Here is a 27378-nt window from a genome sequence, read left to right as displayed (position 1 = left end):
TTTCTAAATCTTTTAACAATTACTCCAAGAAATGAAACAACACACACCCTTGCTCCCGAATAACTGTAATGTAGAAGACCACAACGAACCCTCCACATTTCTGTGTCCGTCTTGCTCCCTGCACAGTAAACACATACTCAGCCTCAGCTCCACATAATCTCTCTCACACGTTTGCTTCATGTGATCTCGGGGATGAGATTGCATTGATGACTGGACCCCTCAGAGCGGCAGTGACCTGAAGAATATAATAGGCAGAGCAGCTGGTGGAGATCACTACAATCGTATGGGCTGGCCTTTGAATCTCTTAGGACTTTCGGTGAGGTTGTTGAACAGAAAGTTGCCTCCTTCCAAGCGAGAAATGACTATGCCCTGCACCATCCTCTTGAAGTAGATTTTGAGCATGTAGAATTTTTTTCTAAGAAAGAGTATGAAACTGTAAGAAAGCACCACTTTGCAAAGCCATATCAGAATCCAAACAAAAGGTGGGGGCTAACTCTGTCTCTGTCAGTTAGTGCACTGGGTCCCTGCTTACCAGGTCTCCAGTGCCAGATCTCATTCCTCAAAACTGCACAGTTGCTTTGCACAATTGGCTAACCCTTTAGCTACCACTGTAAGTCCCTAATAAATGGTACCCCTGGTACCTAAGGCCTGGGTTACTCAAGAAGGTCTCTGAGGCCTGCAGCACCAGTTGTACTACACCCAGTGGCCTAACACCAACCCCACACAGTTCCGCCAATGCAGACTGCGTGTGTTAGTGCAGTCTAAATTGAAAACACAGCCTGTCACACATCCCTGTGTGCCAGGTCCCCTATCACTGCATGTGCCAGGTGTAAGTCACCCCTAAAGCAGGGTGCATCAGGGCACATGTGAGGGCATATATGCACAAGCAGATATGCCTCTGCCGATTCTGAGACATAGAAAGTGAACATGTAAGCCATTTGAATTGTATGTGCTGGACACTGGTCATTACGAGTTCCCCAGCTACATGATGGTTTCTCTGAACCCTGGTATGTTTGGTATCAAACCAGTGATGGATTTATTAATAAATGCACACAGAGGGCACCTTAGAGGTGCCCCCTGAAAACCTACCAGCTACTGTTGTGCAGACTGACTGGTCCTGGCCAGTTCAGCCAACACAGACGCTTTTCTGGCCCCCTAAGGTGACATTCAGTGCTCTTGAGGCACTGAGATAAAAGGCTGCACTGGGCGTTTGTAATGTGACCTACGTCTCTCCAGTTGGCGGAGATGACTGCCCCCCCATCCTGACCCCACTTTTGGCAGCAGCACAGGTGAGAAAATTAGTCAAATTAGGAGGTGTGCCCACTTCATGCCAGTCTCACCCCTAAGGTGGACGAGATAAAGTGGACACTGCTTTTTAAATTCCTCCATCTTGTTTGGAAGGAATTAGGCCACTAGGGTTCGGTTATGCCCACTTTCCAGCAGAAGTGGTCATAGAAAGGGTGTAATCCTAAAGGTTGGCAGCCCATTGGCTACCACTTGGCACTCCCTGTAAGGCCCCTAAATTGAGTATTTAGAGGGCACTCCTGAACCCTAAACTCACATTCTGACTACCTATGAAGCAGAGGACAAAGAGGAGTCATACCGACGGAAGATGAAAAGAAGAAGCAGCTGATTTGGAACCAGCCCCTCTGACTTGCCTGCCCAAAAGACAGCTCATCCTGCAATTGAGCCTCCAAGAAACCCAGGAGGATGGCCTCCCTTCTACGAAGACACAGACTTCTGTGAGCAGCAGAACTGCTCTGCAACAAAGTTTCAAGAAAGGACTCTGCAGCCCCTGGAACAGCAGGGACCTGACACCCGAAGTGACCTCTGCACCTGACGACCACAACCCGAGGTGAAGACAACGAACAGTGCCTGCCCAGTTCTCCAGGTGTCCAGTGTCTGAGTCCAGTGTGGTTTCACCCATCCTGGACTCCCTTAAGTCACCTGCAGCCTTTGCACAAAGGCCTCCTCTCCTGCGACCTTATGGTGAGAGAAAACCCGACACCTCCAGCAACTACTGCACCCATCGCACCTGACCTAATCTGGGTCACTGGTACTACAACTGCCCCTGGCTCCTCTGAAATCAAGTCCACCGTGGGTCCCCCCTGCTGGACTCCCAGACAATACATGCAGCCTCAAAACACAGGACCCCATGACTGGGAGTGCTCTGGAACAAAGAAACCTGTCACCTACGGACACCCCTGCATCCGTCGGGCCTGTAGAAAAAGATCAAAGGTGCACCTACTTCCCCAAGCACCCAAAGTCTAGTACCTATCTGCTAGTTGGCCCTGACTTGCTTCCTAGCCAGAGCTTGCAGCCTGTTTGCGTGAGGTCCAACACCCATAGAGAGCCACTGGGCACCTAATGCCTTACTGCACCCTGTATCCGGCAGCCCCAGTGCTGCCCAGTGTGACCTGTTGTTGTGGTTCTGATCAGTGCCCAACACTTACCTTTGCTCCCTGAGCTCGACCTCGTAAGTCATTGTTATCCCTGTGTTTGCTGAACATTGTTTTCCTCCTTAGAATAACATTGAGAGAACTCTGAAAATGTCATTGTTTTTGATTTCTGAAACTGCAAAGTATTAATGCTTAAAAGATTTGTGATGTCACCCATTACAGCAATGAGAGCAGTTTTCGTGCTGAGGTTGAGTATGAAACCAGACTGAGTGGTGTTGAGTAGTTTCTAGTCACTGAGATATTCATTAGGATGATTTTCTCTAAGACATTGGCCAGGAATGGTATGTTAATTTTTTGCATACTAGTGATCATTTCAAGAACAATAGATTCTCTCTGTGTGTTTTTACAGTCTGTGCTACAGCATTTTTTAATCTGACATTACATTGATTTGATGTCAAGACAGGAGGCTCCTATTATGCGTTTCTTTTCTTACTTTAATAAACAGCAGCAAGAAACGTACTACGATTCCCAGAAGGCACGAGAACAAGAGCCAATGGGAATAAAAACATAGTCATAACAGTGTACACCAATCACAATGCATACAAGGGTATTATGACATCACTTGACTGCGAACAGCCCTCTTTTCTTGCAAGAGAAGTCAGTCAGAATTAAACAATAGAAAAATAGCAAATAAAATAAGAATTGCCATGAGGAAAGACAACACATCAGAACAAAAGTTCAAAATCGCAGACAGCCAAGAAGGATCCCGGCAAGTATCTTCAGCGGGAAGGCCAGCTTTGAACAGTGCCATAGAAGAATGAAGAGTGGAAATCCATGACGAAGATGATATCTTTAGTGGAAGGTTGAGTGATGGCCAATGGCGCTAAAAAGGGTGGGAAAAAATGAACAAAGTTAAGAAAAGTGGAGGGGTAATACTCGCCTCCGTGTCTTTAATAAAATTAAGACTTTCCATCAAGGGATTGGGAAAATCTACATTTTATGTCAAGACCAGAGGCTCCTATTATGTGAGTTTAAAGCATATTAATTACATTCAATGAGACATTATCAACAGGTTTACAATAAAAAAACTTTAGTGAGATTTTAATAAAATTAAGACTTTCCGTCAAGGGATTAGGAAAATCTACATTAAATTGTCTTTCTGCAACAAATTAATAACTTCTTTTTGGTGGTTTTATATCACACTAAATTGTGGGAAGGGTGATTGTGTGACTGGGTGTTCGATGGAAGTAAACACTCTCTGATGTAGGTTAAGAGGATATTGCATGTCGGAACAGGGTTCTTTGACCTTATAGAGGGACTCTGCCTTTCAGCCTCGTTCCTCTATATGTTCACAGAACTCACTGACTTGCAGCATCTTTATAAAGTACTGTAGGGCAAACTTTATTCCTGTAACGAGGGCATTGCCTGCGTTGGTGTGATCTATTCATAATGAAGAGTTGACCAGCTGCCTCAGAGGCCGCCTTTGAATGCGGTGGTCATGCACAAGAGAGAGACCCCACACGACATAACTGACCCGGGCTGCACTAAAGCCTCTAAGAGACCAGCACCCAGACAGGACTGCCCAGTAACCCCTGGAAGTTGGAGCTACAAAAGCCCAACTTCGAAGGCATGAGGGTATAAAGTGCACTGAAGGAACGGGCATCAGTCTCTACTAGTCACGCACGGAACTGAGGAAAAACGGAATGAGTGACATCACGATTTCTGACCTGGTAAACAACCAATTGTTGTACAGTTCTATGTTTCAGTAACATTTTACTGTCAAAGAGTTAGGAATTCATTAAATCAACTTCGAATGTGAGGAGCTCAGAGACCGGGCTCTAAGGAAATCGAGAACTGATTTGAGACAGAGTGAAGCAGTGATTTGTCTCTCGCTTGATCAGATATTTCCTGTTATATGTTTGCTATGAAGTAGTTAGTGCTATATTTGTCCCTATCGGAGATGTAGGCTGAGCACTTAATATCATTGAGCAGATTGCTGAAATGTGATTAGTTGGTCTGAAATCCCGCCCACTCCAAAATCATTATACACTATTTGCTCTTCAAAACAGGTTCTCAGTTTGGCCTGGCAACAGCACCACTGGAAGCTCTTGGTCTCAGAGGATTTTACACCATTCCAGAAACAACTAGCCACAGGTTTGAGAGAAGCACACTTCCAACGCTGAACCCTTCTTGAACAAAAAACACAGATTGGGACTGAAACAGGTACATAAGGCATTTACATTCCTGCATATTTAATGTGTTTTCTAGTTGTTGTTTATAGTTGTGGCTGTGCACTGGGACATTGTGATAGGAATATACAACAGCAGTGTTAGCTAAATATGTGCACTACTCATGAATACTGCTATGTAGGAGAAGAATTGTAAACAAACCGGTTTCCGGAAGTAATAGAACCGGGCTTAATTAAATAATTGGAACACCTCTCTGTACCAGTGTGGAACGACAATGATCTATCTGTGCGCCAGAGTGTGCCCTTTTAGTGCAACATTTGAGTGGGAAGGAGGCGGTATCGGCGGGGAGGGACAGGAAGGGGGCAACATTACAAGTCCGAGGGGCTAGGTCGGACTGGGACAGAAAACAGGCACGGGCACCAAAATAAAAGTGTCTTCCTTTAGCAATGTAAATTGCTACAAAGGTGGCCCACATGTACCAGTAGGGCAATGTTGAACATGAAAAGACACGTTGTATAGGTGTTTTGCAAGGTATGGGAGACTGTGCTCGCCCATAGGCACAGGCAAAGTCAAAATATCAGGAAAATCCACACCAAATACCGCCCACCAGACCATAAAACAAGCCCACAAACCTAACAAAATAGCCCACACACTGAGCTATCAAGCAAGCCCATTAGGCACTGCCTGATTGCCCTATAGGCCAGTCCGAGCCTGCTCAGGGGACAGACAATCATGTGCAGTTGAGTTATGTGAAACTGCCGACATAATAGATTCAAGGTACACAGAAATGTGTTGTAGGTTTACGCACAGTGCATGATGTCAGCAAGTGCCCGGAAATGGAAAAATAGAAGTGCAGGTGCTCTGCATCAGAGTACCTGCTTGTTTCTAAGAAGTGCCGGTACTCTCCAAGTAAAAGTATTACGTTTATCTTGAGAAGTGCAGGTACTCTCCCTCTCAAAATAAAAAAGTGCCGGTACTCAGTACCGGACCATTTAAAGCACTGCTGTCCGCTGAATAATCATGATGCTCTTACTCCTTCCCCAAGCCAGGTGGAGCTGTTTGGTGGGATGCTCTGTAAACTTTCCGTCTTTTTTATTTTATTTTATTTTTTAGCTGTAAAATGCCACGCCATAATGGCCGACTGTAGTCCAGTAAACGCCATAGCTTGTTGTATCGATTCTACATTTTTTAAGAGAATCATTCATTTTTGCTTCTAATGGGGCAAGTAATGTTACAAATGACTTGGAGTGTGTTTTATTTCTACTGCATACATTTTAAGCACTTTGGAGTTCTTTTTTTCTTCTGAGTCTCCAGCTTTTCTTCTCTTCCTGTGTTTGAACCAGTTTGCTGCAAGAGATGGTCCTTGGGGTATGCGCACTCTCTCTGGTCATGTTGAGTAACTTGCACTAGGTGTTATTCTAAGATGGGATGCACCAAATCAAAGCTGATAACTAACTGAAAGTCCTATTGATACTGATACGTTTGACACGTTTATAAAGAAAGATATTCCTAACCAAAGGAAGACAAGGCTGTTGTGACGCAAGCCACAATACTGTTTGACAAATTAAAATATTAGTTTATGAAGTCTTGATCTGTAGATGAATATAATTAACAGCTGCAGAACACATAGTTCATAAAGAAATACAGTCTGCACCTGTACGTGGTTATATAGTATTCTGTGATGTGATAGTCATGCACTATCATGCAATGCCTCTGTCCCGTTTGTATGTGGCATGAAGATACCATGGAGGCAATATAAAGATATGGTAAATATCAAAGTGACTGAGTCAACAGATCATGAAGAATGAGCAAATAACCATTTCCAAACTCTTCTTGCCTCTATCCATCCCTTATCCTATTCACCCAACTAACAAGCTCTCTGACCCATCCGAAACCTCTTTTACTAGTAAAAAACAAACAAATGACACTTTCTAGACTCGTCCCTCCTCTATCCATCCTTTATCCTAGCCATCCAACTAACAGACTCAGATGTCCACCACTCATAATAAGGTATATTTCCCTTTACTAATCCACCCTTACTTGCTGAAAAGCTCTTCAAAGCCTCATCAGGGGTAGTAAGCACTATATAAATACAATTACTATTACTGTGTGTGAACCTGGTAACCCGTTGGCACTGCAGGATCTTTATAGGAGGTCAGATTGCTTATCCTTTGCCTCGCAAAAGAATGAGGCCTCTGTTCTTTTGTACCGAGTTTCACAGCACTATATGTAGAGCACCCAGTATGGGGAGAGCAGCGCTGCAGGACCTGTTACCTGTTGCCTGTATCACTAGCAGCAAGGGGTCGTATGTTTTCTGTTTTGCACCAGGAGAGTTGGAGTGGATGGATGCGTGGGTTGAATGGTTGAGTGGGTGCCAAGCTGAGTTAGCGACCAAGTGCGCATATCAATGGGCAGGTGACCGAGCCGCTTTGCCTCGGGCGACTCTGGACACAAACCGCTATCTCAAGAACCATGAAAATCCCTCATACTCTTTGCACGATTGCATCGTGAAACATTAATGACACCAGAGGTGCCAATGGGTTCGTAGTGCTCAGTTTCACTCTGAGAAAGGGTCACGCTGCTTTCCGGCCTGAGGGAGATCCTGGAATAGTTTCGGGCCGACAATGCGATGCCAACCGAACCTACAGGTGCTCAGGGTGGCCAGCTGCCCAGAGAACATGATTAGCATAAAACATAATGTCCTGGAGGGACTGTACCCACCGCTGACCCGAAATCTGTAAATCCTGTTCCCACTATCGATACATCTTTAATGAGGACATTCTTTTATGGTTCTACCAGTTTACGTCATGCGGAACAAGAAAGGTGTCCCATTTTTCTTTCTAATCTGATCTGAAGTAGGCAGCAGCGACTGGCTTGAAATAACCCCTGCCCAAATGAAGGTGGAAGTGCCCAATTTTGTAGGACTGCTGTGCTAGTAACTCAGTACAGTCATTCTTGAGCAATCTATAACAAAACAAGCTCACGTAATATACCTCAGACATTAGGAATAGCTTAGAACATTCGCCTACAATAACCTCTCAAATATCACCGAGGAAAGAAGATACTGACAGGCTTTGAACAGACGCCTCCTTTCATCTTTAGAAATGCAAGAAAGAGGGGCTTCAGAAACATACCTTACAAACCTATCAATCATAAAAAAAAACTCTCGCAATGTAGATAACTACCAACACTTCCTCACAGTTTCCCAACTGTTCTACGCCTTCTCAATGCACTTAGCACTACTGAGTATTAGGCTCATTCTGTACAAATACTATGCTACATTCTATGGTTCTTGAGGCTTAATACTTATAATTGTAAATGTATTTATGTAGCCCTTACGACCCCTAATGAGGCTCTGAAGTGCTTTTTCAGAGAGTATGATGCTACTCGGACCGCCTGACAATTGGTCAATTAATGTAATTGAATCAGGGGGCACACATATGGATAATATTATTAGCAGATGCTGTTCTGTTGATGCAACCGTTTCTTGGTGATGGCCTATGCCTCTTATATCTATGTCTGCCACTGATGATTTGCACAGGACTGGTACTGTGCATAAGAGTCAGAAACTAAGGAGTTGCCTGTGATCTAGGCACAGCCAACAAAGAAATAGATAGTATTTTTAAATCTCAAAGGTCTTGTAATTTCAAATGCATGTCTGAAAACTCATTAGACCTATCTTTGTGTTGATTCCCCGTCTGAAGTGAAAACCGTCCACCGAACTCATAAGGACCGCCATAGTGCATTAACATTATAATTTAGACGAACTCTAATCACCCTTAACTAAAACTTGCTTTTTATTATAAATTAAACATTTAATAATACCCCTTATTCTATTCCCACTACAATTATTCTAAATATATGCCCACGTTATCATACTACAACAGAATACATCTACAATGTTTTGCTGAAATTTAAAATTCCATGACCAAAGAAGACAAACAACATGTAAGTTAAAGGTGCATTTTAAGTCTAACTGTGAATACAATATTAATGGTAATATCTCTGTATAATATAAAACTAGACCAATATTATTTAAATGTATATCAGTTACTGATCCAATTATGTCAACTGAACCAACATATACTACAACCCAATAGGGAAAACTACTTATTACATACACCAACGCCAAGGAAAACACTACAAATGAACTAACAAATTGGAAGTGTACTAAAAGATACTCCAGTGGTTGCTATGACCATATTACCACAATTAATAGAACCACAGAAAATTATTTTTAGTTAATTCTAATGAATAACTATTAATGCATAATAAAATGTTTCTAATTTATTAAACATGCCGAAAATATTTTTATTTAGTTTAATATATTTAAATTAATTAAATATTGAATTAAACTTGAATCTAATAGTGCTGTATTTAATTTTGTTTTGCTATGCATTTCAAATAAATACATAGTTATTTTACACTACTATTTAACTGAAACATTTTTATTGTTTTTCATTTAAAAACTCTGAAAACTTATATTTCTGTACTAAATTCAATTTATGAATGTATGAAAAATATGTCCAAAGATAATTGATTTACTAAAGCATGTTAAGCAATGTTACGTGCTGTAAATGGTTTTAAAAAACAATATGCTTTTTTTAAAGGCAAATGTTCTTAAATATCAAACAGTTACTTTTTCATTAATGTTCCTACCTTTAAAATATGTGACAGTCTTTCTAATATGTGTTGGTAGTAAAACATATTGTGAACTACGAACTTTGTTTGTCTTAAATTTGAAATGCCTCTAGTTATGTATCCCCAAGTTTATATTTTTTTTAATTTTGAAATGACTTAAATGTTTACATAACAATCAATATTTTTCTTGCTAATAAATGTATGATTTGTCAATACAATGTGTAACTTGGTATTTATTATTTAAGCTCAGCCTTCAATTGAATTAGTGTTGCATTTATAAAAATGAAATATAAGTATAAAATATAATTACTTTATCTTCCATTTATATTTACTCATTAAAAATAATGACATACATTTAAAAAGTGCAATTTATTTCTTAAATGAATTGTGAATGTAATAGTAATTGGATTAAAATGAGCCATTTAATTCTAAATAAAATATACATATACAATGGGGGTGATTCTAAGTCCGGCGGGCGGCGGAGGCCGCCCGCCAGACTTCCCCCACCAAAATACCGCTCCGCGGTCGAAAGACCGCTGAGGGTATTTTGGGATTTGCCCTGGGCTGGCGGGCGGCCGCCAAAAGGCCGCCCGCCAGACCAAGGCAAATCAACCTTTCCACGAGGACGCCGGCTCAGAATTGAGCCGGCGTAGTGGGAAGGTGCGACGGGTGCAGTGGCACCCGTCGCGTATTTCAGTGTCTGCAAAGCAGACACTGAAATACTTTGTGGGGCTCTCTTACGGGGGCCCCTGCAGTGCCCATGCCATTGGCATGGGCACTGCAGGGGCCCCCAGGGGCCCCGCGGCACCCCCTACCGCCATCCTGTTCCTGGCGGGAGACCCGCCAGAAACAGGATGGCGGTAGGGGGTGTCAGAATCCCGATGGCGGCGGAGCGCGCTCCGCCGCCATGGAGGATTCTGCAGGGCAGCGGGTTTCCCGCATCTGACCGCGGCCGAACCGCCGCGGTCAGAATGCCCTGCGGGGCACCGCCGGTCTGTCGGCGGTGCTCCCGCCGACCCTGGCCCCGGCGGTCTCTGACCGCCGGGGTCAGAATGACCCCCAATGTCTTTTGGATGAAGTAGTATATATATTGTTTTAACTCAAGAGCCCCAAAAAACGAATAAAGTACACACTTAAGAGGAGTTAGTTTCTAGCAATACTCCTGTCCACCACGCATTGTGGAAAGTGCTTAGTTTGGTGGGATTAAATGTACCATTCTAACATCCATCCTATAACATTAGGGTAACTGTACAAGTTATTGGGGGGAGCAGGGAGATAAAAAATCCACTATTCAAACTTCCATCCCCTAAAAGAGAATGTTCATTAAGTGAGATGTTAGATTTACTATTCTGACTCCACTCCATCAAACATTGGAGAAAACTTATAGTTGGAAGTGATGACATTTTAAGCACCAAAACCACAAACACTGAAGAAACTGCATACATTACAAGACTTTGATTATTTACTCTAACTCCAATCCACAAACAATATAGATGTGCGCAAAAAAACTATTCTAAATCCATACACTGAAGAATGTGCATAATTTGGAGGGGTTCTATTTACTATTTAAATTCAAGTCCAACAAACACAAAAGTGTTTGTTTAATTTGGCGGTGGGGGTGGCATGATTTTATTGTTCTAATACTAAATCCCAAACACTGAACAAAAAATTCAAAACTTAGAGGGGTTGCATTTCGTATTCTAACTATAGGGAAACAATGTAAATATATAGGGCCTGATTCAGACTTTGGCGGGCGGCCGAGGCCGCCCGCCAAAGTCCCGCCGACAAATGACCTCGGTGGCCATTCTTACATTTCCGCTGGGCCGGCGGGCGCTCTCCAAAAGAGCGCCCGCCGGCCCAGCGGAAATGCCCCTGCAACGAGGATGCCGGCTCCGAATGGAGCCGGCGGAGTTGCAGGGGTGCGACGGGTGCAGTGGCACCCGTCGCGATTTTCACTGTCTGCTCAGCAGACAGTGAAAATCATGGTGGGGCCCTGTTAGGGGGCCCCTGCACTGCCCATGCCTGTGCCTGTGGCATGGGCAGTGCAGGGGCCCCCAGGGGCCCCACGACACCCGTTACCGCCAGCCTATTCCTGGCGGTGAAAACCGCCAGGAACAGGCTGGCGGTAAGGGGGTCGGAATCCCCATGGCGGCGCTGCTTGCAGCGACGCCATGGGGATTCCCTGGGCCAGGGGAAAACCGGCGGGAAACCGCCGGTTCCCCTTTTCTGACCGCGGCGTTACCGCCGCGGTCAGAATGGCCCTGGAAGCACCGCCAGCCTGTTGGCGGTGCTTCCTCTGCCCTCTGCCCTGGTGGTGTTACACCGCCAGGGTTAGAATGAGGGCCATAGTTATTTTGGAAGCGGATCAATTCTACTGTTATAAATAAAGACCACTGTAATAAATTGTTCATTTGGAGGAGTTGGATTTACTATTCTAGCTTCAGTCTAATAAACTTTGAAAAAAAAAATTATATTTAGAGGGGCAGAAAACCCAACCCCCCACACACTGACAAAAAGAACATAATTTGAAGGGTTATATTTACTATGCCCAAAAACGGAAGCATAGTAAAAAAAAAAGCTGGGTGGCACTTTTACTGTTCCAAATACATTTTTCATAATAGTTCAAAATATGAGGTTCAAATATGCAACACTTCTCAACTCATAAGTATATTTTACATAAATATAAAATACCCCCAAATTAACCCCTCACACAAATAATTATTATAATGTCTAGTAATGTAACTTTATGTTGCATAAACATAACATTTTTCCTAAAATCCTAATATTTTATAATTCAAATTATCAACAAAGATAATTAAATTTGTATTCCTAAGGTTCAGTTTTCTGGAATGCAGCTGTCCCAGGAAGTACAAATTAACGTTGGGCATGCTCAGCAAAGTTCATTAGCCTTTAACCGGGTAGTGGATGGGCCACTGGCTGAAGGTTGCTGTTCCTAGAACCACTTGGCACTCAGCTGTCATAAATGAGCAATTCCCCCTGCCTTTCGATGAGGCTGATAAGTAGCAAGTTTGTCAGAGTAGGTGAGCCACCGATTTACTGGGAATGAAAATCCTAAATTGTCAATTACATTTTCCCTGACTTCTATATCTCTTTGTGCTGTAGAAGATTTTCTTTCACGCTTGTCTTTCCCACTTTATGCCACACATTTTAGATTCCTATTCTATTTATTTCCCCCTCACACTGTACATATTCTCACATTTGTTTACTCTCACTTGAACACACAAGTAACCCAGAAAAGTCCTAGCTAGCTTTGAATTGGGAAAAAAGATTTTATTTGGCTGAAAATAAACATGTCATTTTCAGCCGATGCTTGACTGAATTCTGTAGGAAGTTTGCTCTGTATATACTATCTCAAAGTGAGAAATAGTGTGCACATAGTCCAAGGGATCCCCTTAAAGGTTGATAGTGGCAAAATTAGATAATACTAATGCTCTAGTTTGTGGTAGTGTGGTCGAGCAGTAGGTTTATCAGAGGGTAGTGTTAAGCATTTGTTGTACACACGGGCAATAAATGAGAACACACACTCAAAGACTTAACTCAAGGCCAATAGGTTTTTAGATAGAAATATATTATTTTCTTAATTTATTTTAGATCCACAAGATTCCGAATTAGGTAAGTACATAAATTATAAGGTACTTCACACAGGTAAGTATGGAACTATGAATTAAAACAGTAGAATACACAGTTTTGGCAAAAATGGCAATAAGCTATTTTAAAAGTGGACACAATGTAAAAATCAACAGTTCCTGGGGGAGGTAAGTAATAGTTTCTCAGGTAAGTAAAGCACTTACAAGTTCAGTCTCCTAGGCATAGGCAGCCCACTGTTAGGGGTTCAAGTTAACCCCAAACCCACAACCCCAGCAACACAGGGCCGTTCAGGTGCAGAGGTCAAAGTAGGTCCCAAATTACATAGGCGCCTATGGAGAACAGGGTTGCTCAAGTTCCAGTCTGCTAGCAGGTGAGTACCTGCGTCCTGGGGAAGCAGACCAGGGGGGTTTTGTAGAGCACTGGGGGAGGGCACACAGGCACACAAAATTCACCCTCAGCAGCACAGGGGCGGCCGGGTGCAGTGTGCAAAGTAAGTGTTGGGTTTCGCGTTGAAAGCAATGGAGGGACCCGGGGGTCACTCTGGAGATGCAGACAGGGTACAGAGGGACTTCTTGGGCCAGCCACCGACTGGGCTAGGATGAGGGCCGCCTGCTGGTCACTCCTGCACTGGTAGGTGGTTCCTCTCGGTCCTGGGGGCTGCGGGTGCAGTGCTTGGTCCAGGCATAGGGTTCCTTTGTTACCAGTCAGTCGCAGTCATGGGGAGCCTCTGGATTCTCTCTGCAGGCGTATCTGGGGGGGTGCAGGGAGGTCGACACAGGATGTCCACGTCGTTGGAGTCGCCTGGGGGTCCTCTCTGTGGTGTTGGTTCTCCTGAACTCGAGCTGGGGGCGTCAGGTGCAGAGTGTGGAGACTCAGGCTTCCGAAGTGAGGCAAGAGTCTCTTTAAAGTTGGTTTCTTGTTGCTATTTTTGAACAGAGCCACTGTTCTCAGGAGGATCTTGGTCCTTTAGGTGCAGGGCAGTCCTCTGAGTCCTCAGAGGTCTCTGGTCCCGCTGGATGCGTCGCTGTGCAGGTTCTTTGAGTATGGAGAAAGGCCGGTAGGGCTGGGGCCATATCAGTTGTCGTCTCCGTTGTCTCTACAGGGCTTTCAGGTCAGCAGTCCTTTCTTCAGGTTGCAGGAATCTGAATTCATGGGTTCAGGGTTGCCCCTAAATACTGAATTTAGGGGTGTGTTTAGGTCTGGGGGCAGTAGCCAATGGCTAAAGTCCTTGAGGGTGGCTACACCCTCTTTGTGCCTTTGTTGGAGGGGGCACATCCCTAATCCTATTGGGGGGAATCCTCCAAAACAAGATGGAGGATTTCCTAAGGCAGGGGTCACCTCAGCTCAGGACACCTTAGGGGCTGTCCTGGCTGGAGGGTGACTCCTCCTTGTTTTTCTCATTATTTCCTCTGGACTTGCGGCCAAAAGTGGGGGCTGTGTCCGGGGGGGGGGGGGGGGTGTCTCCACTAGCTGGAGTGCCCTGGGCCATTGTAACATGAAGCCTGATCGATTGAGGCTCACTGCTAGGTGTTACAGTTCCTACCAGGGGGGAGGTGGGAAGCACCTCCACCCAGTGCAGGCTTTGTTTCTAGCCCCAGAGAGCACAAAGGCTCTCACCACAGGGGGGAGGGTCAGAAACTCATCTCAGTGGCGGGGAGGGTCAGAAACTCGTCTCAGTGGCAGGCTGGCACAGACCAGTCAGTCCTGCACTGAAGGAGTGGGTAAAATCTTTGTGCATTTTGTAATAAATCCAGCACTGGCATCAGTGTGGACTTATTATTCAGAGAAGTTTGATACCAGACTTCCCGGTATTCAGTGTAGCCATTATGGCACTGTGGAGATCGTTTTGACAAACTCCCAGACCATATACTTAATATGGCTACCCTGCACTTACAATGTCTAAGAATGGACTTAGACACTGTAGGGGCATAGTGCTCATGAAGCTATGCCCTCACCTCTGGTATAGTGCACCCTGCATTAGCACTGTAAGGCCTGCTAGAGAGGTAACCTACCTATGCCACAGGCAGTGGTTGGTGGGCATGGCACCCTGAGGGGGATACCATGTCGACTTTGCCTTTTTCTCCTCACCCACACATAAAATCTGCACTGGCAGTGTGCATGTGTTAGGGGAGGGGTCCCTTAGGGTAGCACAACATATGCTGCAGCCCTTAGGGACCTTTCCTGGTCACAGTGCCTTTGGTACCACTGGTACCTTTTACAAGGGACTTGTCTGGGTGCCAGAGGTGTGCCAATTGTGGAAACAATGGTACATTTTTAGTGAAAGAAAACTGGTGCTGGGGCCTGGTTAGCAGGGTCCCAGCACACTTCTTAGTCAAGTCAGCATCAATATCAGGAAAAAAGTGGGGGTTAACTGCAACAGGGAGCCATTTTCCTATAAATTCCAACTGAGGTTTGGTACTCCTCATCCTTACAAATTAACTAATTGCTATTTTGATAGATTTTGATTTCACCTAACTGCATAGCGTTTCTAGCACAGAGCTCCTACAAAAACGTTGCTGTTTTAATATTCATTTTAACTATCTGTAAGACCTCTCAAATGTTGAATCTTTCTTAGAATTTTATAACCTTGAAATATGCAATATTTTAACTGCCTTCTCTCACTTAGCAGGTAAATGGTACCTGCTAAGTGGCCATTTAAGCAGGTGTATGGTAAAATATCCTAATTTGTCCAATGCGCTGTGACTGACTCAGAGGAGAGTGGTTATATTCAACATTACATACAGTTTTCCATCCAGGAGATGCTTATATGGTTATTTATATATTGTATCTCACAAGCATCTTAATATGCACTGATACTATTTGTGTATGGATATTTCTTTACTCTGTAGAAGTCTTTCTTCATTCTTACTCTGTTTCTCGTTATAATAATAAAATGACCACTGGTGTCAACACTGTGACCCGACCATCAGAGGACATCCTGTAAGTGGCAATTCAGTAAGCCCAGGTGAAATTCCAGGAATTTTGTGTTGTGTGTGTTAACAAGAAATTATAAACGGTCGTGTAATTGTGATGTCTGCACCAAAATAGTAGCCCAGAATCAGTGTGAACTGTCATAATGCCAGCTGCTGTTTGCAGCAATTGGTGTCTTCGTGCAATTTTTGTTAATAGAGTGGAATGCCTCTATATGTAAAAAAAAAAAAAATACACAAGGATGCATTTCATGCTGAAATATAGTGATAAATTGTTTTTTTTAAAATCTCTTTATTACTTTCGATAAAGACACTCAGAGCAAATGCTCGCCTGAGATAGCAAACCAGATACACAGTCACAGAGACATGATTTATATCAGTCAAACAGAAATACAACTGAAACAACAACAGTTAACTGTGCCACATAACTAGAATTAGCGAGGGTGGAACGCTAGTCCCTGAACCCGAGGGCAGAGGTCATCCCAAAGTGCCTGAGCGTGCGATAGCGGGCCACTGTGTTTGCCGAGTGGAGATGAAAAATAATGTCATGAGAGCAGTATAAACAACACCATGAGTGGCTGGGGCGTGAAAGGGGCACCCAACACCAACATACAACCCTCCGGTGTACGCTGTAGTTGCAGAGCGAGTCGCCCCGATGGAACCAAGAGATTTACGTCGACAGGGCTCGAAAGACCCAGAAGCAGGGGGAGCATGTGCACATCTAGGGTAGCAATGTTTACAGGGGGTTTAAGGTGGGCATGTGTCGTCCCTAGCCTCGATGCGTACAATGAAGGATTCCCATATTTCAAAGCCTCCCTGTGCAACCCTCTGTACTGTAAGTGGCGTAGAGTTTGGGCCTCCGCATAGAACCACTGCAGCAAATCGCGCAATCATCTGGTATAGCTGGGGGATGTGGAGCCTTTGTCAACACCAGGACAGTACGTGCTCTACGGGCAACATAATGCAAAATGACAAACCTTATGCAATGTAATAATTCATGCATTGTGTGTTGATATTCCATATTAACTTTTTGAATTGCAGGTATTTATCTTGAAATGTCATTAATGCTGTTTGTAATGTATTGTTCATTTTCAAGCCTTTCCTGCAGCCGGGCTGGGTGTGGCATGTGGGCGGGGCTTGGGTCTATTTAAGAAACCCAGCCCAGCTCCACATGCTCACTATTCAGATGTCCCGGTGCACAGCAGCAGCATTTTCCTAGGCTCCTGTTCTGGAGGCCTGCTTGGACATTTCCTGGCCCTGTCCTCATTATCTTGCTGATCTTCGAGCAGGGCGGTAAGACTGAGGTCGGGGTAGGCCCTGACTCCGTTTCTAGAAACATTTGAGTTTTTGGCTTTGTGATTTACAGTGTGCGCGATTCATTTTTGGCACTTAACCCTTGCAGTTCGGATCGGCAGAGTGCGCGATCGTTTCAAGGCATTTGAATCTTGATGGTTGAATCTGCAACAGTTTGCGCTATTCATTCTTGGCAATTAACCCTTGCAGTTTGGATCGGCAGAGTGCGCGATCATTTCGAGGCATTTGAATCTTGATGTTTGAATCGGCAACAGTGTGCGCAATTCATTCTTGGCACTTAACCCTTGCAGTTCGGATCGGCAGAGTGCGCGATCATTTAGAGGCATTTGAATCTTGATGGTTGAATCGGCAATAGTGTGCGCGATTTATTCTTGGCAATTAACCCTTGCAGTTCGGATCAGCAGAGTGCGCGATCAGTTCGAGGCATTTAAATCTTGATGGTTGAATCGGCAACAGTGAGCACAATTCATTCTTGGCAATTAACCCTTGCAGTTCGGATCGGCAGAGTCCGCGATCAGTTCGAGGCATTTGAATCTTGATGGTTGAATCGGCAACAGTGTGCGCGATTCACTCTTGGCAATTAACCCTTGCAGTTCAGATCGGCAGAGCGTGCGATCATTCCAGGTACTTGAGTCTTGATGGGCAGACTGGCAAAAGGTGCGCAATAATTTCTGGGCAATTGAATCTTGAAACTTAGATCAAACAGAGTGTGATCTTTCTAGACAAAACAAGTTTAGTCAGTTTGCCTATTCTACAGTATCATTCATGAATCCTATAGCAGTTAATTCTTTGGGAAAGAATGTACTCATTGACTCTTGTTGTGATGTAATTTCTATGCTAATGATTAACTTGAGAGAGTTCAATGTTCAGAGCATATGAGTATAAAGGTCACGTTAATGAAAAGTTCTTGATCTCTCATGTTGTTAGAGCATAAAGAATTAAAACAAAGTTCATGAAGATTAATATGAATGACCTTGCTATTGTGTTTTTAACTCTTGCTTCCACAGGTCTCCTTCCCCACTGTTCCCAACCTAAACCCCATCCCCGCTTGGCCATTCTTTAACTCTGTGCTTTGATAGCTAGTAAAGTTTGGAGCTGCCAAGAGGTGGACATATTGGGAACAGACGCAAACCCTGAGGATCGGTCTCGCTTACAGCCTTCCAATGGGCTGCTATTAAACATTTATAAACTATGAAGGCCAGGTCTATGAATCTATGTAGTTGTTTGTCCCCTCCGGCGCGGCGATGCAGTCCCAGCAAGCAGGACTCCAGTGCCGCCTTTAAGGCATGGTCAGTAAAGTCAGACACTGTATCAGTGATGCATTGCCAAGCTATAGATATCGGAGGGCACTCCCACACCATGTGATAGAAATCTGTTAATGGCTTTGCACAACGGGGGCACACTGGATCTGACGCGGGAAACATGCATTTTATGCGGGGGGGGGATAAGTAGGAGTAGTGTAAATAGCTAAATTGAGTGTAGCGGAGTCTAGGGTTCTGAGAAACATTCTTGACAGTGAAGAGCACCGCTGTCCAGGCCGCCTGCGTTAAGGTGCAGGGAGTGCCACGTCCCAGCAGGATATTGCGTGCTCCAAACCCGGACAAGCCCCAGACAATAGTATGGAGTATAACCGTGATACCTCTCCCTTTGTGCCACCCACAGAGAGGATCAGCGTAAGGATCTGTGACGTCAGGGGTTCATCGTCACCCGCACCCCATGAGATACGCAGTAAGTGCCGTATTGTGCAATATCACAAAAAGGCACCGGCATGTATCCTCGTGTTCTCCATCAGCTCGCCAAATGTCAGTAGTGCAGTATCTGAGTAAAAATCACCAACGTTATCGAGGCCCACCACCCTCCACAGGGCCATGTTGTGGTGCACTAGAATGACCTGGGCCTTGGGTAGATGTGTCAGAGGAATCAGAGGGGAGTATGGTGCATTGAAGCTTCTTCCGTGAACATATCGCAGCCAACATGTCTTGGCAGCGTCCAATATGACGTTACCACGTGGCGTGGGGCAGGACCTATCCAACAACCAAGCCAGCATTGGCAACGGTGCAAGTGTGTCCATTAACACTGTTTTCTCTGCTGTGTGGTGATCACCTAATCAAGCAACTGGCCATTGTAGCTGGGCGGCTGCATAATACATTTCGAAACTGGGCATACCCAAGCCCCCCTCAACCTGTGGGTATTGTGCTGTGGTCGAAGCTATGCGGTGTCTGTTTTTTTTATGGGGAAAAGACAGTCACTATACCCTGTAAAGACTTAAAGAATGAGCAAGGTAGGACAACCGGGAGCACTGCAAAGTAGTATAGGAATCGAGGTAGGATGTGCAATTTGGCGATAGCCACTTTACCCATGGGCGACAAGGGGAGTGCACCCCGAAAGGGCATTGAGCCCCGTATGGAGGGAAGAACTCTGTCTCTATTACCTTCTCTGATGACTTCCATTGAGTGATTGACTTCCACCTGTATGCCCAGGCACCTAAAGGTGGTGTGACACCACGGCAGGTGGTATTCCGGCAGTTTCGATTGGAGCTCCAGTGGGACAGGGGTCAGGGGGAAAATACAGGATTTAAACTAGTTTACACGCAAGCCAGAGATGTCTGCATAGGCATCTAGTGTTTCCAACACACTTTGCATAGACACCGCGTGGTCGTGCAAGTAAACTAAGGCATCATCTGCATACAAGGAGATAATGTGGTGTGTGTGTGTAGCTCCGGGATACCCCATGTCATGCATGCGTACAGAGCTTGGCAGCCAATGGTTCCATAGCTATGGCAAACAGTAAGGGAGACAACGGGCACCCCTGCCTGGTACCTCTGTATTGGGGGAAGGAGTCTGAGATAACTTGCCCCGTCTTGACTCGGGCCGATGGATTAGAATATAATGTCTTAATCCATGCTATGTATCCCTCGCCAAAGCCCATTGCACCAAGCGATTTAAAAAGGAAGTCCCAACTCAGCGTGTCAAATGCCTTCTCTGCCTAACGACATGGCCACACCACTATTGGTCATGCCTGATGTTCAGAAAAGTGTTTCTGCCGGTATAAAACCCGACTGATCCTCATGAATCAGTTGTGGAGCATATGGAAGGAGCCTATTGGCCAATATTTTCCCCAACACTTTACAATCCGTGTTCAACAGTGAGAGAGGGCGATACGATCGCACATCAAGAGGATCTCGACCAAGTTTCAGGAGCACTACTATGAGAGCCTCACGCATCGATCCAGGTAGTTGCTTCCGGTCGTACGCTTCATTGAACACCTGGAGCATGGGCTGCAAACGATAATTCGCCTGAGACGCAAAGTACTCCACCGGGAGGCCACCGAGCCAGAGGCCTTGTTTCGGGCCATTTGGGACAATGCAAGGCGTAACTCCTCCAGACTAATGGGGCCGTCCAGTGCATCTGCCTGCTCAGGTTGCAGACACCTCAAGGGGGTAGAGCTCAAGCAGCCATCAACTCGGCCTGACGGAGGAGGGGGGGGGTGCATATAATTTCTGATAGTAGGTATAAAAAGCTTAATTACTCGCCACTTGGGTGTTTACTATCTCTCCTGAGTCCAACCGGATTGCCTCTATGGGCGAGGGTTCTCCCGCACCAGCCAAGCCAGCAGGCGTCCCGCCCTATCCCCCACTGCATACTGCATTGTCATGGAATTCCTATAATCATGCTTGCCCAATCTAGCATCAGCTTCTCTATGGCTGGCCCACAAGGAACTAAGCTCACCCGCTAGCATTTCGCCACTAACCACTGCAAATTCACCTGCGCGCAGCCTAGACTCCAGCTCAGTCAGCTCCCTTGTTATTATGCAAGAAGTAAGTAGATAAGCATTGAGCGAGCTCCTCACGGAAGGTGGGGTTAGCCGATGCCTCTGCCTGTAAGTGCCACGTAGGTATCCGTGTGCTCGGTCGGCCGCAGTCCAAAACCACACGCAGTGGGCAGTGATCCGATGCAGTGCGTGCCAAATAATCAGAGTCGTGGACCTTCTGCACCACTGTGGGTGGAGCAAGGATCAAATCTATCCTGGTGTGTAGGTCATGAATAGAGGAGTAAAAGTAGTATTCAGACTCAGTCGGGTGTCCCAAGTGCCAAACATCACACAAGCCATTCTTCACCTTCCAGGCCTCAAACTCGTGTGAGATCTGTCTGCTCGGGGCTGACGGCACAGGGGGGAAGTACCGGTCAGAATGGACATCTAAGACACAGTTGAAATCGCCCCCCCAGATGCTCTCCCCAGCAGGATCCTGGAGTAGCCCAGCTGTCATTGCATGCAGAAAACTTTTTTGTTTGGAGTTGGGTATATAAAGTGCTACAAGGGACAATTGTGTTCAATCTAGACAGCCCTCGGACACCACATAGCAACCATCAGGGTCTATTTGCGTGTGGGGGACCACATAGGGTACCCCAGAGGCGATTCAAATTGCCACACCCTGGGCGAAGGATGAGGAGGTAGTGCTAAATATTTGACCCTTCCAGCTAGAACGTTTTCTCTCTAGAGTGGCTTCCGACAAGTGTGTTTCCTGCAGCATAGCGATATGCACTAGGTGGCGTCTCAGATATGCATGTATGCGCTGTTGCCTTCGTGGAGTAGCCATGCCCCTTACATTCCATGCGACTACGTTATAGCGTGGAGTGTGTGCCTGTGTAACCATGTCTGTATAGTAATATAAGACATTGGAGAAGCTCAAGGATTCCGACACACCAGTTTCCAAGCAAGACCCGCCCTCACTCTCACAACGGGCACCGTCGCACCCCAGAGCCACGAGCGCACCCCAGGCCTCCCCCACTAGATATGGTGCGTGGCAATAACAAATCGAACCCATGGGATATAAAAGGAAAGCCCCATGTAAGATGAACAGTAAAACAACAACATAAGTCATTGAAAGTAGACATGAAAAAACAGAACAGAACCTGCGAGCAGGCATGGGAAAGAACTGGTCCATACGGAATAGGGCACAGGGGATGGTGGTCTGACCGCGAGAACCGCGCCCCCAGCCGTCTGGATAACAGTGCGGGCCCCGCACCGTCCGCCTTAGCAGGAGGGATCCGGAGACAGGTCCCAGATCCAGCTCCGCACATTCACTGGTCCAGTGGGGTACCCCATGTCCATCTGTGGAGAGAGAGCATAGGACACCGTCACAGCAGGGTTCCTATCGATGTGGAGAGTTTGGGTCAGATATCATCTGCAGAACGTGGCGTGAGCAGCGGGCCTCGGGTGAGTTCTCAAATTCGGAGTGGTCTTCTTGATCAACTTCAGAGTCCGCAAGGTCACACAATGCAGAAAAGGGGTTAGAGACCACAAACTGTGTGGTCTCACGCAGCAGACGAGAGCGCTCCTCCACCGCCTGTGCCCGGGTGTGTTTGGCCCACAAGCGAGTCCGGCGCTTATGTTTCCCCTTGGGAGGAGATCATTTCTCCCCTGTGTCCTCCAGCTGTGCAGATTGGGCGACACCTTTAGCATGGAGCAGGTCCATGCGTCCTCTGGGGAGGCAAAGATGTGTACTTTAGGGCCATCCTGGATACATTGTTTTGCAGGGAAAAGAAGGGCGTATTTAATGCTATGTTTGCGAAGGCATTGTTTCACTTGGTAGAAGGAGCTACGCTTCTTTTGAACTTCAGCAGTGAAGTTGGGGTAAGCTGGTATTGATGCGTTCTCAAACTTTTGTGGACCCTCCTTACGAAACAACTGCAGCACTAAGTCTCTGTCGCGGTAATTGAGAAGGCGAGCTATCAATGGTCGGGGATGCGCCCCCGGTGGTGGGAGTGTGCCTGGGACCCTATGTGCTCATGCCACTGAGAAGAATTTTGGCACACAATCCTGCAGAACTGTCTGTGAGCCACTTTTCCAGGAACAATTCAGCGTGGGGGCCCTCAGCCCCCTCCGGAAATCCCACCAGTCGAATGTTATTCCACCGTGATCTCTCTTCTGCATCTTCCGCCCTGCACCGCAACTCGTCCACCTCGGTAGTCAAATGTAGCATCTTCTCCTGGAGGGCCTTCATGGTGGGGGTGAGTGCAGCCACATCTTTCTCTGCATCCGTAACTCTCTCAGCCAGCGCCCGGTGGTCGGTCCGTAGCAGATTAACATCAAGTGTTAAGGCATCAATCTTTGTCTCCAAAGTGGTTTTGGTGTCCAATATGCCCTGCAGCACCCTTTCGAATTGTGAAGTGTGGTTATGTAGGGTGACTTCCATTTGACGTAGTGCCTGGGAGGTCATATCCAGTCCCCTGGCTGGGGTATCTGCCCCGTCCATGGTCACCGCTGGTAGACTTTGGTTTGCCCATCAGGCCACTCGAGCCTTGGGGAGGCCCCCAGGGGGGGGTCACCCGCCCGATCACACGCCAACTAGGCCTGCACCAGTAATGATCATCCAGGGGGAGAAAGCAGGTGTCCCGTCGGGCGACCGCGGAGCACCTGGAAGTCACCACCCACGTGCAGGGCAAGCACTACTGCTTTGGGTTGTACAGTACCCATTACTGTCAGCACGATGAGGATCCGGGATGGCCCGCACCCACCAGACCGTGGCACAGACTAGATATGAAATGATCCTGGTCGGAATGCCTTCACTGTTGAGTAAATGTTGGAGAGGTGTGTCTGGCCGTATCAAAATTGATACACCATAGATTGAGGGACTCAGTTAGGGTATTCTCTCCGCATCGGTACAGTATTGGGCCCCGCAGGGCAGTCTTGAGTAGGCCACCCAGGAAGGCCAACAAGCCGCGGTGCCAGGGCACCGGTACTAGGCTCCCAGCCACCAGTGCATGCAGCCAGGCATCAGATTGCAGCAGTGGACCCTCCAGCACAAGACTGATAGTCTGGCCCCCGTCGTGCGTTGCTCCCCAGGATTTATCTATGCAGCGTGAACTGCATAGGTTGCACAGGTCTCCCCAGCCGCAGCTCGAGAGATGCCGCCGAGGTGCCTCACCACAGCCTCAGAGCTCCCGTTCGCACGAATGCAAGCTTCTGCTGCCCATCAGCTGCCTACTGCGACGGGCCTGCAGCCCTTGATCACAGATGTCTGATGCGCCTGAGCGAGACGGCGCACACGTCCCACTGGTGTAGCCAGACACACTCACCAGGGACAGCGCGCGTCTCCGCTGTAGGCTGCGCGGCCTCTGCTCTCCGTCCGCAGCGGCAACTCCGCAATCTTCAGTCCCCCTCCCTTGTAACGAGAGCCAGGTCTCTCCGGGGCGCTCCTGGGGCAGCGGGGCATGCAGCGATCCACCGGGGGAGCTGGAGAACGCTTAGATACAGGATGATTTACTGGCCGGGAGTGGAGCTACGAATTATTCTGCCTCTCCAGTCGCCATCTTGACCATGCCCCCCTGATAAATTGATGCATTTTGCAACTCTTTGCATAATTTTCTCAAAATATTGCATATTTACACATAAGCAAATGCATGACTTTTCAACACCCAACAATTCAACCCTCCACAACCAGTTGGGTAGGTAGGTCTGTCACCACAATATATGTACTACTATCTACATCCATTTGTAATTCATATTCACTCTTTACATTTTGATCATCCCATATCCTAGGTCTACGGACACATACCCCACCACTTACAGGGACACAGGTACAGCATCTGAAATCTAGAGCTCCATCCACAAACACTTGTGGCAGTCGCAGGTAAGACACACTTATAGCTCTTTTGTATGGGCATTTATTAACCAGCATATAGCACTTCATAATATTCTAATGTACCACATACATTGTGTTGTTTGCAGCTATTGTACAACAGCTCTGGTTTAGGTTTAGACACAGTCTGTAACATCACACTTACTGATAATATGGGCAACTGTTAAACCACCCACAAGCGCCTGAAGGCAAGCAAGTCAGGTAGAAAATTATCTCTCTCACAAGCTGCCATGCCTGCTGTTTTCTATAGATCAAGAGGAGGAGAAGATTGCTGGTCCATCCAGAAGAACTTCTTTAAAAAAAACTCCAAGCTGATAAGTAGTCTCACTGCTCTGGAACTCATAAAAATTGTCGCTCTTAAATCAACACCTTCAAATGCTCTGATGCCTGTCCGAGCTCAGCAGCCATATGCCCAAAGTGGCCATACGATTTACTGGTTCCTCAGTGGTCTCCCCTTGTCCACCTTCAATGCAGGTGGAACTCCAGTCCTATCTCAGTGTTCTGAGGGAGAAGAAATTCTTGGTAAGGAGGACTTCTACCCCCAGTCACTAATTTCCCTCCCACAAACTCCCACAAATCCTGTCTTCTTGGAGGATCAATTTATTCAATGGCAGTCCTCTGTACAGATCAATAGACATAAAATGGAAGAGACCATGCTCAACAAAACCTACCAGATACACCGTCCAAGGTTGATTGAGAGAGAGTCCAGTTTCTTGGAGAACATTGAGAAAAGTCTCCAAGACATTGTAAAGTTGCTCCAGGAACAGCTCGGTGTGTCCAGGAAGGAGGATGCAAGACTCCACGTCTTCAGGATGCAGCTAATTCAGACCATATCACACTGTCTCTGTATCAAGCTGTATGGCCAGGTCATGGGGTTTAGTCAACTGGGGAAGAATACCAACCCCAAAGGCCCACCCCTCCACCAACAACCCATCTACACTCTCTGAAAAGCCCCCACACCGTCTGAAACCCACCTACTCCCATTCCATACCAAACCATCAACAGAATAAGGTGCCAGTATATCATAGTCAGACACACAGATGCCCCCCCTCAGATTACCCTCACAGGTGTAGACAGCACCCACCAACCCATGAACTTCGTAATAACCCCACATTGACCCATTCTCACTCAATACACCCCACCTATTCTAATCATCAATCCCCTCAATATAATTGTATATAGAAACAATTTTATTGTAAAACGTTTAAAAGGTTTTTCAGTAAATATCACTTGTCCATATTATTTATTTTGTCTGTCATGCCATGTCTGCCTGACCATGAAGATGGGCGTATGAGGATGGAATTTGTTGGAGCCTGTGTCATTTAACAATAACCATACAGCAACAGACACAAGTATCCACACACAGAAGAGTAAGAACTCATCTCTTATTGTTATTTTTTTTTCTTTGAAAACATTGAAAAAAATAATTTCGGTTTGGGTTTTGGGGATGTCAACTCTCCTTGGAAGTGGAGAAAGAACAAAGCAGTGTCTGATTCTAGGGTGGAAAAGGTCAACTTGGAGTTGGCAAGCAAAGAGAAAACATGTTCAGGACCAGTCTGTATACAACATCCAGTAAGGATAATGTAAAAAAGAATCAAATTAGCCAACGAAAATAGTTAAGTCAAAGTACAAAAATTCCAAAATTAATGATAAAATCGAAAGTAAAAGTTCAAAATTCAACAAACTGGATGGAGTGTGTGAAATGGTGTGCTGGGTAGAGACACATATTTCCTTACCATCATTCACATCTGACATTATTACAATCTGTAGGTCCTCCTTTGGCACAGGCGCTTGAGGGTCTGGGGTGAAACCAGAAACCACTTGAGAATCTGCACATTCTTTAGTAGGTTTTTAGAGAGAGCAGGAAGATATACTGAGAGGGATAGGAAAGAGAATAACTAGAAAAGGCTGGAGTCCATGAGAACAGGAGGCAGAAGAGTTCTCCGTGCTGCGAGGGAACCTGCACCCCTCATTGTTCCTTCAGTTGTGCCACTACCTCTTGAAGGCCCCAGGAGATCTGACAAACAATTATCTGCATCATGGAAAGCAGCTATGGTCACATATTTAAAAGCAGGACTATGAGAGTATGTGAGGGCTAAATTATGTCACTGGTAAGTCTTACCCTTCACTTCAGATCTTGAAGTTGGGCACCTGCAGAAAGAGGGGTAATAAGGGGGGCAGCAAGAGATCCCCACTGATGTGAAGCAGGAGTGGAGGGTGCAGTTTCGATCCCAGTAATGAATGCTGGAGGGGTCAGGTCCTGGGACAAAACAGCTCTGGGTCAGACTCCTCCTGGCACGTGCTGTAGAGATATACCATCTCCACAATGGTGTCCAAAGCCTCAGTATGATGTCTATTTGAATTGGGAGAGAGTGATTTTCTGACTGGGTGTACTCTCCTTGCAAGTCGATGCATCATCCTCCTCAGTTGTGGTGGTCTCCTCTTCCTGTACCCACCTGGTGGCCAAAGTTCTTCTTTGTCTTTGCTTTTGGGCCAACTGTTACCCGCACTGGCCTTGGCTGCCCATGGAAAAGAAAAGTAAGGAAAGAACATACTCATAAGTGCAAGCTTCATATACAACACAATAGGTATTTCAATATTGCAATAGTAAATGCAACAAAGAATGACGATGTTACATAAACCGCTCTCTGTTG

General features: G+C 46.0%; 1 protein-coding gene across 1 annotated transcript in view; it reads left to right on the top strand.

Moving 5' to 3' along the window:
- Positions 1-4408: 4408 nt before the first annotated feature.
- Positions 4409-27378, top strand: part of LOC138288340 (hyaluronidase-5-like) — a 130889-nt gene continuing 107919 nt past the window's right edge. Inside the window, exon 1 of the mRNA XM_069229872.1 lies at positions 4409-4622. The gene's annotated coding sequence lies outside the window, so the exon portion shown is untranslated. The remainder of the gene's footprint in view (positions 4623-27378) is intronic.

Source organism: Pleurodeles waltl, chromosome 4_1 (genome assembly GCF_031143425.1).
Source record: "Pleurodeles waltl isolate 20211129_DDA chromosome 4_1, aPleWal1.hap1.20221129, whole genome shotgun sequence".
NCBI lineage: Eukaryota > Metazoa > Chordata > Amphibia > Caudata > Salamandridae > Pleurodeles > Pleurodeles waltl.
This window is presented reverse-complemented; position numbering and strand designations above follow the sequence as displayed.